We start from the raw sequence: 11,851 nt of genomic DNA on the forward strand, positions 1-11,851 counted from the left end.
GGCCTTAGCCACAGCCGGAGCCGTAACAGTCCTCATAGGTATGGCTTCAGGAAATCTAGTGGCATGATCCACTACAACCAGGATAAACCTGTTGCCTGAAGATGTGGGAGGATCAAGAGGACCAACAATGTCAATCCCAACCCTCTCAAAAGGAACTCCCACCACTAGGAGAGGCACTAAGGGTGCCACATTCTTGGATCCACTCTTGCCAGAGGTTTGGCAAGTGTGACAGCTTCTGCAGAATTTGTCTACTTCTGAACCCATCTTAGGCCAATAGAAGTAAAAGGAGAGCCTTTCCTTGGTCTTCTTAAAACTTAAGTGACAAGCCAAAGGTATCTCATGGGCTAACTGCAGAAACTGGAGTCGGTTCACTAGAGGTACTACAAGTCTTTTGCAGTCTCCAGGGGATTGACTCAGTTGGTTCACTGTAGAAGAGGCCTTCTTCCCAGTGCAACCTATACTTTCCAGACTCAGTCCCATTGAGCTGAGAAGTGGCCTGTTGGCGAAGACCTTCCAAGGTAGGACATTCTCTTTGTCCCTTACTGAAATCTTCCCTGTTGGGTCCACCTTCTGCCAGTAAAGACTGCAGCTCAGGATGGTCAACAGGGTCCAGATCTCCTACCAAGGTAAGATCCTCTTCTAGATCTGATTCTTCAGTATCTAGTTTGACCACACAGGGTTGAACCTCACACTCAGCCCCAGCTGGTGTGGGAGTCACAGGTGTGACTTTGGACAGTCTCAGAGATGTCCTTCTGGGCACAGGCGTGCTTGCTGGTTTCTTGCTGGCAGACTTGAGTTTCCCTTTTGTCTTTCCTTGCCCTGCAATGGCCGTACGTAAGTCCTGTGGACTTGAGGTGATACTTTCCTCTATCATGTCCACAGGAGAGCCTCTTAAGCTTCTCTCCCTTGCAGACCTTGTGAGCTCCTGCTTCCTTCTGCTGGGGGTCCTGGGGGTGCTAGACACAACTCCAAGAGTTTTAAGGTCATTACCCAGCAGGACCCTCCGAGGTACGTTATTTTGCACACTTACAGGTATCCTGACAGTCATGCCTGTTACGCTCACCTGGCTCCCACAGAGGCGTCGATCGGAACTGGACATCTGCGGTCTCCACCAATGTGACGCGTAGGGCTGAGATGACGGACTGGACTGGCCCACCTAGCTTCGTTTGCTTGGCCCGTAGGAATATTCTTCTGCAAATGGAGAAAGGGCATTAACCACACGTGGAGTTGAGCGTAAATGCCCCCACCCCGCTGTTCTCCCCACAGATCACCTTTGATGTCCCCTCTTATAGTCTCACCTGATGGTTTGAAAAGATGAGCTCTCCATCCTGCATTGAGCGCAGGGGTGCGTTGATAACCAGTTGCTTCACTGGCTCAAAGGAATTGGTGAGTTCCAGAACAATATTGACTCAGAGATTCCCGGTAAGACGCCAAAAGTATAAAGTTCGTAAGAGTTCAAATGCCTGACTTTCACTCTTGTCCGATTCCTTGCAGGTTGCAGCTTGACCCTAATGAAAAGTTCCTTGTGGCAACCGGTAGTATTCTGGTAAGGATTTGTATTTTCCAACACAGTTCGATAAAATAATGTCAATATGTAACCTGTTGCTTTCTCCCTTATTCAGGCACTGAGAGAAAGTATCAAGTCTCGGGGGATAATACCTCCAGAGGTAAAATCAGGTAAGTCTATTGTGGTGAGGAGGGTTCCCCTTGTTAGTCCCTTTGTTTCACCTTGCTGTCCTTTTGTTTCCCCTTAGGGGCCGGGGTTCGGCAAAGATACAGTGGAAGCTGCGCCGACCCGTGAAGAGGAATAGTACCCCCGGTGGTAAAATCAGGTAAGTCTATGGGGGGGTAACTAATATTCCTCTGTGTATTCCCTTGGCTCATCTTGCTGTTCTTGTCTTCTCCTTAGGTGCCGGAGTGTGGCGGCAACATGCAGGAGGATGCGGTGGAATGTGAAGATGCTGCGAAGGCCGGTGAGTTCAGCACGGCGCTGCAGCAGGCGAGACGACGCGCATAAAATAACTTCTTTCTTCCAGCTCGAAGGCGCGATGGATCGGGAATTCAGGTAAGGATCAAAGGTATTGCTCTTGTTCTAACCTTTTCTCCTTCTTTCTCCCTTTTTCTAGGAGCTCCAAACTCGAGGCGGGCGTGGCAGAACGCTGGATGCAGACTTGCAGGCATGGTGAGCGTTACGCTGCTGGATGCAGAATAACGTGAAGCGTGTGCTGCTCTTCGGGCGTGGTTTAAATAGCCTCCAAAATAGTCCCAGGCAAGTATTCCTCCCCAGCCCCGCCCGAGTAAAAAAATAGTCCCCAAGTAAAGTAGTCCCTTCCAAGCCTCTTTTGGCTTGCAGCATGGTCTGCATCAGGTAAGTTTGCAGCATGGTCTGCATCAGGTAAGTTTTAATCTATGAGCCTGGCGCCTATGACACCAGGACTGACTCTCCATATGAGCCTGGCGCCATAGGCGCCAGGACTGGACCCAAATAGCCCCTAGCAGGGGTTGTTGGGCTTGCTTAGGATAACTTGATGCCTGCTTCCGGGGTTGCTGGACTTGGTCTGAGTCCCCGGGGATAGGCATCATGACAGCGCCATTACACTGGATGAGAGCTGGTAACTGGGAAACCATTTGCACAGGGCCTCCAGTTAACTTGGTTAAGTGTTTGGGTGCCTTAGCAACATCCTCCACCTTGAAAAAAACATTCATCAACCACAGTTATGCTGGCTCCAATGTCTCTGATGGCAGGGGTCTCCTGACCATTCACAAGAATACTATCTTTGTAATACTCTTTAGTATTATCTGGGATTGAGTTATAGACATCTAAGTTCTGTTGTTCCCAAAGACCCGAGGACACTAAAGAAACACTAGCTGAGACGCTCATGGGCTCATCAGCTAGTAACTGAAAGTTTCCACTGATCATAGGTACTTCATCCACCTGGGTGAAGGCTAAGGAGACAGTGTTGACCCCTGAAGGTTTACCCTTACATCTGGGATCTCCTTTCACATGGTCAAGTAGCCCACAAACAAAGCATTTTCCAAATGCTCTCTGGAATGGGGGTTTACTCTGACCTCCATCTGGTTTGGGACCAGAGGGTACACTAGCCTGATTCGGTTTTCCTTGTGGCTTACTCTGGTTATGTTTGTGGCCCTCTTTTGGATTGGAATTATTGGAATTTTCTTTGTTGTCTTTCTTTGGCTGCTTTCCCTCATCCGTCTTCTGAGTTGCCCCAGAATCCTTGTGAGTGGCCCTATTGGCAACCCACAAGTCAGCAGCCTTAGCTAGTTTCTTAGGATCTATCTCCTTTGAATCAGCCAAGTGCTGTCTAAGCTCAGGGGAACAGACATCAAAAATAGACTCCAACATTACAAGATTCCTCAAACCTTCATAAGTGTTCACTTTGTAACCCTTAACCCAACCATCTAAGTTTTTCAAACATTCACACACCCAGGTAGCCCACGGGTACCATCATGCTCTTTGAGGGTTCTAAACCCCTTCCCAAATCCAGCTATTAATGCTAGCTTCACACACTCATAATCCTGTTTGTCCTCCTCCCCCAACTCCATTACAGCATCACTTGCAACAGGGGGAAGCCTAGAGAAAAGCCAGGGAATCAACTGATTCCCTGAGATACCTTGAGTCCCATGATTGTACTCAAACATTGCTAACCAATCCAAAACATCAAGTTTAGTCTCATACATACCAAACATTTCCTTTGGCATACGGGGTCTCTTAGGGCTGGCAGACCTAGACGACTCGGGGAGAGAAGCATTTTCCACAGACAATCTTTTCATCTCTAGGTCATGATTCAGCTCCATTTCTCTGAGCCTTAACTCAATGTTTCATGGCAGTTTGTGCATCAATATGTTTCACTTCTAATTCAAGTCTCATTTTCTCAAGTGCAATAAATTCAGGAGTAGGTGTAGGACCTGTGGGGGTCCCAGTGGACAGAGGTTGTGCTTTCTGAGCAGGCAAAGGAGTTGTAGGGTTACCTAACAAGGACTCATCTACTTCTTCCAAATCAACACTCTCAGAATCAGAAACATCATTATCCACATTTGCTGGAGGGGTAGGCCCTTCTGACCCACTCTCCAGACTTTGTTTTCCTAGCAACTTTGCAATCAATTCAGATTTCTTTCCTTTACCAGAGAGACTCCTCTCCCTACACATGGTTCTCAAAACCTCAGCAGTGTAGTTTAAGAGACCCTCTTCAGTGTAGTTTCCCATATTTGACATGATTTCTTAGTTAGATAGAATTAGTGGTGTTAATCTTGTGGTTGGTTGAACCAAAGCAATAGCAGCACTCTAAGTGTAATCACCCTACTTTCAAATCCTCACCGTTGTACACCAGTGTTAGGCAGAATCCTGTGCAGTGCCCTTAGGGACCACTACACACAATTAAGACTACAGGCGACACTACAAGTTTTACCTTTGGTACAAGCCAGTACTACGAGGTTATAGTGGTAGCAGTAGCGGAGCAGCCAGGCTTACATCAAGAGTATATGAGCAAGAGCAGAGATTACACAAAGGGACCACAATTACTGTGGCTCAAGCAAACACTGACTCAAGGTTTCAGGTAAAAAATATAAGTACATTTATTTTTAAACCAATTGTTATTAACAAGACACTTCTATTAATTCAAAAACCACACTTTAAATATACTACAACTAACCAATTCACTTTGTACAGTATTATTCGAGGCAAGTACCCTGTGTTTGAATGGACCGGTGTTACGAAACAGAACACGTTACCGTGAATACAATTGCAATCACTTTTTGACAGTTCAGTCTACTAGATAAACGCGTATCCGTGTCAAGAAATCCTACCGGATAAAAACACACTTAGCAACCGAAATACCCAGAGAGAGTTGGGGGCATAAATCACAGGCAATATGTTGGTTAGGCAGACAGAATCGAAGAACACACATAGACAGGAATACAAGAGTCAAGGGGCCGGAGCCAAAGTCAAATGACACCGGGTGCCTGTTGTCGAGGATCACACAGTCGGACAGTTCGAGATTCAACATTGCCAAGAGTACTTTGATATTGTCAATGTTCGGAAGCAAAAGTTATAAGAAGGAGGGAAAAGTAAGGCCAAGCCTTAAAATAGAGAAATAGGGATTTCACCCAAAATTACTCAAACAGGACACAGTACCTTTCTCAAAGAACGAAGCTGGTGCCACGGCAGTTGTTCCTGTTAGTTTCCCGCAGACCCACGCTTTCCTGCAGCTTCAGCACGAAGGACGATGAGGGGGTCCGCACCACACAGGGATGAGGCTGGCAGCAGCGACAATGAATAAAAGGTGCGCTCCTTAAAAACAGGAGAGGTTCTTTGGGTGGCTATCCGGACCACTACAGCGGTGTGCAGCGATTTCAACCACGAAGGCGACCTCTGGCTGAAGAAGATGAGCTGGTGATCCTCACGAGGCTCAAGGGAAGAAGACTCCGGACTGGATCTCCTCTTAGTCGTTGAAGGGTAGTTAGCTCAGGACTGCAGCAGGGCTTCACCGGTATGGGGTAGTTGCAGCAGTCAACCTCTCCTCCACTTCTCGTTGTTTCCTTGTAGTTCCAGTGGCGACTCTCTGACTTCCAGCCCAAGAGACCTGCCTTTTTTGCACAAAACCCCCATTCACACATCCTGGCTGTCAATCACCCAGCAGGGGGGGGTTGTCCAGCCCGGACAACCACCTTGCCCAATCATGTCAAAGTGCGACTTGGGTTTCCTAGGATTCCCTGTGCAGGGGGTGACTACACCCCTCCCTCACATTCAGCCCACCTAGACACCCAGGCGCCTGGAGGAGGGCTTCTTAGCAGAAGCCCGCCAAAAGACAGTGAACAAAGAAGGCAAACCTGGTTTGCCACACAAAGTAAAACACAAGAAGGGTTTTAACAAAAAGGAATGGCGAATAAACCGCACCGGAGCCAAAAGAAAACACATTTGGTCAAGCGGGTTTAAGTTCGAGGCTAACACAATAGCCTACAATATTACCACAGTTATATAAGATAACCGCGGTAGAAATTTAGGGTAGATACCACTGCCACCAGCCATGTCTAAATGTTAAAAAAAGAGCGAAACAATGCTCTGTGAGGTACAGATAAAAAGAGTTAAGAGTTAACCCTTCCAGCACTCCATGTAAGATGGTGTGTACTGGATCTGTGGTTAAATTTGACTAAGTAAAGTTAATGGTAACTTTACCCTTTTCTGGGGGACGGTAGTCGCCTCAGAAATGGAGTCGGGGAGTCTGAACGACAACCCTGTGTCACTGCACAGAAGGTGCTGTGTGACACACACAAAGAAGGGGCTACTGAAGTGGTGTACTCCAGAGCTCACAATCACAAAAACAGGTCGAAACACGTAGCAAAACCCAAGTAACGGTGGTGAAAAGCTCACACTCTTACCAAGTGGAAAGAAGCAACTCCAGAGATCCAGCAAAGCTGCTGAGGGACTCACTAGGTAAGGGAAATTAGCCATGAAATGAGAATTCTCCTTAACAACCAACAGTGGGGGTTTACAGGCAGTGAGGCTTCTGTGGGGGTGATAGAAGTAGAAGGCTCCAACTCCTGGTCATGTATGTGCCATGCGTATCCAGTGTGGAATAGGAGTGGTCACCAGTCCCCACAGGAGACGGCAAGCTTGTAGTCAGAGTGTTCAGCATGTGTAGCAGGAGAGCTGAAGAAAGTGGCAGGACAAAGGGATCGTTGAGGTGAAAAGAGGATGGCACCTTGGGCGTGAATGTAGAATTGGTCCAAAGGAGAACCTTGTTTTTGTGGAAATGAAGGTGTGAGTGGTCAGAAATGTGAGGTGGACTACTTTGTGAAGTTTTCTGAAAAAAAATGCCCTTTTATTATATTGAAAGGATGGATGAACGCCTCACTATCAATACCCTTACAGAGTATTTCCCTGCTTAAAATAAACTAAAGGAAACACGCTAACAAAGGATATCTGTCCCTCACACTGATACATACAAGAAATAAACAAGGAAATGCATGTCAGTTCAAAACAATAATGATTGAGTTTGCCATGTAACCACAGTCTCTCTCTATAACCTGGGTGAACTCCGTTCCCCAGGTTTAAACGTGATTCTGTTTCACAGTTCAAGAAAAGAAAACAAGAAAATCCTGGTTTGCAACAAAGTTCCAATACAGTTCTATGAAACTTTAATTTATCAACAGAAAGTTCCAACACAGAAGCTATAAGGTCCGTCCTCTTCCTTGAACAAGTTGTCAGTTCATCAATAGCAACAATAATTGTCTTGGTCAAGATGATTTGTCACCATTGGTACTTTCTCAAGAAATATAGCTTCTTTTAACAGTTTCACACAGCTCTTCCTTTAGCATCACAAACAACATAAATGGGCTCTGTCAGGACACCCTTGTAGAACTTCTTCAACTTCCAGCTGGTCTACTTCTATACCAGGCCCACAACCTCAGTTCACACCTGGTTTACTGACATGACAGGCTTACTTCTTCACATGTTTGCCATCCGGGTATACTCCCCTGCCCGAACAGCGTTTCACAACAAGTGCTTGGGTGGTCAAGATGAATTGACAAATGGTTCACAACAGCTTCAAACTATGCAACAAATTGCAGCTTCAAAACTTTCAACAACTCTTCAGGGAAAACAATATTCACACTGGTTCTCCTTCATACTCCTCTGCAAATGATGCTCTTCTCCCTCTGGATATAATTTCCCAGAAGGGCTGCCTTTTTGACACTCTTGTTACCCCCACTACACAAGTAACCAAAGACTGACAGGGATAGGGTCTCTGTTTGCTTCTCCCTTGATTTTGGCATTGTGTTTATCCCAGCTTTTAGCATGTGTTGTACAAAATATGGGCAACACGTTTCAGAGCTTATAGACATTGCATTAGCCCCCTTCTGCTTTTGGCAATATTTGCTAACTTGTATTTGCCATGGTCCTAGTCTCTCTTGGCTTGGGAAATGTTTGCCGGTATTAACTTTCAACAACGTCACCCCCTCAGGTTGCTGAGTTTTCCACAGACTCACAATTTTAATGTTACACTTATTTGACTTTTGCTGCTTTTCACTAGTTCAGTATTCAAAAGAAACTTGGAAATCACTTTCACTCATACGCTATTGCAAAGCAGCTTCTGCTGCTTTGCAATAGCTCGGTATTCAAAATAAACTTGGGAATCACCTTCACTTATATACGAGTACTGTTTCTGCTGCTTTACAATAGCACAGTTTTCAAAATGTTTCTCTGAATTACTTTTACTTCTAAACGAGCGTTGGTCACTCACCGAATGCCTGCTTCTGACATGCAAGGAGGTACAGAGTGCTCCGGGGTCACTACCAGCGTGTGAACTCCCCGGGTAAGACTTGCGCCTCTATTCGCCGCGTGCATGACTTCTGCTGCTGTGGCTCCTCGGGAAACTGCTTCTGTTAGTCCACCTTTGCCCATGCCACCTACAATTGGAGCTCCTCTTGCTCCTGAGGCCCGCCGGTGCACGCCAGCGCCTGGAGACTACTTCAGGGCTCTCGGGTGTACGCCAGCCACCTGATACAACCTCCTGCATGCTTCCTGCTGTGCAGCCTCTGCAGAGCAAGTCACCAGGGGGAAAGCTTTCCTCTGGCACGCTTACCACTGCACAACCTCTGCACTTCAGATTTCTGGAGACACAGACCCTCTCGGGACCAATAGCTGATATCTGCCAAACAGTGGTCCCACTGTCTTCTCTCTCCAGCTGCTGCCTGGGCTGCCAGCACAAACCATGCTGCTTCTGCTTCTTGCTTCCTCTGCTCTTCTCCAACAACTCCTCCTCCTCCTCTATGGTTTGCACCTGAGGGGGCCTTTTAGGCCTCCCTGTCTCCCTCAGGTGTGGGTCATCTGCATTAATGAGCTGACTGCTCCTGCAACATCGTTCCTTTTCAGCACTCTTCTTCGTCCCAGTACTTAGCGATTTATGGGACTCGAAGTCCCTAATGTAACATTTTGTTTTTTGAGTTTCTGTTTTACTTTTGAATCCAGTTTGTTACCTTATAACATTCTTTAAAGGAACATCATACGGATTAGCCATTAGCCTTGATTGTAAAAGGAAAGGCAATTCTTTTAAGCAGTTGTTAGTCACAAATTTCCTTTCACTGCAATTTTCAATGTGAGGGGGATCTTTAGCTTTAAAGGTCTCCCTAATTTTAGAAGGGTTTTGATTTCTCCCAAGGCCTAGGAGTTTGCAATTGTTTTCACCCCTATTTATATGTGCATCTTGTGGAACAGCAAGATGGTTATTACTACAAACCATTTCATACTTTGGCACTGCAGAGCTATCCTCCCTGGAGTAAGACAAATACTGCGTCTCATCCCACAGAGTCCTCTCCTTCCCCTGGGTCTTTTCTCCTCACAGGTGATCTTCCTGTTATGTTATATTATGTTATTTTGCATTTATATAGTGCCTTATATACCACTGGTATGGTCTGAAGGCGCTGGTAGGTTGAACGCCCTTGGGAACCGAAGTTCGGGTCAGTAGAGAGAGTAGAGAGAGTCAAAGGTGCGTGTGCGCACCAGGTATGTGTGCAGCTAGTGCGGAATTCGTGAAGTAGCTGCTTCTTAGGGGTAGGTGTGGTGGTTGAGAGATCAGGAGTATGGGTTAGTTCTGGCAGGATTTATCCAGACCGAGTGTGGCTACGTTAGGCCTGAGGAGAACACCTGGCTGGGGGGGGTGTAACCAGCAGTGTTTACTTAGAGTGATGGGGAGTGAGCGGGAGATGTTGATATGAGAACAGTTATACCGAATGGTGTCATAGTATCTCTGTGTTCTAGTTGAGTGGTGGTATAAAGAAGAGAGTAAGCGTGGGGTGTAGTATGATGGGATATATGCTCTTTCAAATGTTCCCTGCATTCCAAACCATACTATGTACGTCACGCAATTCTATACGATCAAGTCCGTTCTATGCACTTTTATTCATTTCGTGCGTCCCAGAATGCCCTACACACTCTGGTCTGCTCGACACACTCACGCACTCCAGTCCGCCTTGCATGCTCTAGTCCATCCCTCATGCTCCAGTGTGCCCCACGCATGCACTCCTGTATTCCCCACGCATGCTCTCCTGTCTTCCCCCACACATGCACTCCTATCTGCCCCACGCATGCATTCCTTTCCAACACACGCGCTACGTTCCGTCACACGCACTCCTATCCCCACTGTGCACTTGTCCCCACCGCGCACTCGTCCCCACCGCGCACTCGTCCCCACTCGGTGCTAGTTCCCTCTAGCCGCTTGTCCCTTTTAGGCGCTTGTCCCTTCTAGGCGCTTGTCCCCTCTACGCACCTCTCTTTTCGTATGCACTTGTTCGCTCATATGCACTCATCTGCTCTATATATTTGTCGGCTCTACCAGTAGTCTGTTCTATGCAGTCCTCCACTCTACATTCTTCCGCCCAGCTCATCAATCCTGCTCTGCATATCCATCCGTTCCCGCACTCATCCGTTCTATGCATTCATCAGCTCTCCATGCATTCCATACTCATCCGTTCTTCCTACTTATCCATTCTACGCACTCACCCGGTCTATGTAACTCATCCGCCCTAGGTTTTTGTCTGCCTTATGTCCTGGGATGCACTACACCTTCATCTGTTCTACGCATTCATCCACCCTACGCAGTCACCATCTCCTCGCACTCACTCGCTCTCCGCACGTATCCGCTCGCCACACCCATCCGCTCGCCACACTCATTCGCTCTACCCACACCCCTCCGTTCTCTACACTCCTCCGTTCTCTACACTCCTCTGCTCTCTACGCACTCATCCGCTCTGTACACTCATCCGCTCTGTACATTCATCCGCTCTGTGCGCTCATCCGCTCTGTGTGCTCATCCGCTCTGTGCGCTCATCCAATCTACACGCTCGTCCGATCAACACCCTCATCCGATCTGCACGCACATCCGATCTGCACGCACATCCGATCTGCACGCTCATCTGATCTGCACGCTCTTCCGGTCTATACGTTCATCCGGTCTATATGTTCATCCGTTCTGCATAGTCATCAGTTCTACGCACTCCTGCATTCTATTCGCTTCTCTGTATTTACGCACTCATCAGCTCTACACGCTCGTCCGCTTGACACACCCAACCACTCTACACACTCATCCGCTTAGCCTGTTCATCTATTCTACACACTCATCCGATCTACATACTCATTTGATCTATCTAGTCATCTGTTCTTCCACTCATGCACTCTTCCACTCAGTGCATTCATCTGTTCAACACGCTTCATCCATTCTAACTATTTCATCCATGCCATTCACTTCGTTCCCTCTTCATGCATTATGTCCATTTCAGCAGTTTAGATCTCCTTACTTTTCCCTATGATTTATTCCTATTGTCCACTTCACTTTTTTGATCTACTTTTCCCTATGATTTATTCATATTATCCACTTCACTGTTTTGATCTACTTTACTCGTTTAGTTCGGTTTGTCTTTCTAGTTTACATTCGAGTTTATTAGCTGTCAATTTCTCGCATCAGGTAGTTTGTTGGGTCGTTGTCATTGTGATGCTGTTAGTTTGGAAACCGGTTGGTTTTAGGGGAAGAGCCAAGTTTTCAGTAGTTTGCGGAAAGACGCTAAATCCTCAGTTAGGCAGATGTGGTGTGGGAGCGAGTTCCACGGGGTTGGGGCCAGGGCTGAGAATGATGATCCGCCTAACCTGACTGAGTTTGTCTTAGGAATTACTAGGAGGCCGGCTGAGCTTGATCTTAGGGTGCGAGTGGGATGATAAGGATTTAGTTTGTCTTGAAGATATTGAGGTTCAGTTTTATGCAGTGCTCGATGGGAGATGCATAAGATTTTGAAAGTCACCCTTCGGGCTACTGGAATCAATGTAGCATCTTAAGGGCTGGGG

This window comes from Ambystoma mexicanum, chromosome 7p (genome assembly GCF_040938575.1).
Source record: "Ambystoma mexicanum isolate Mex_15411 chromosome 7p, UKY_AmexF1_1, whole genome shotgun sequence".
Lineage (NCBI taxonomy): Eukaryota > Metazoa > Chordata > Amphibia > Caudata > Ambystomatidae > Ambystoma > Ambystoma mexicanum.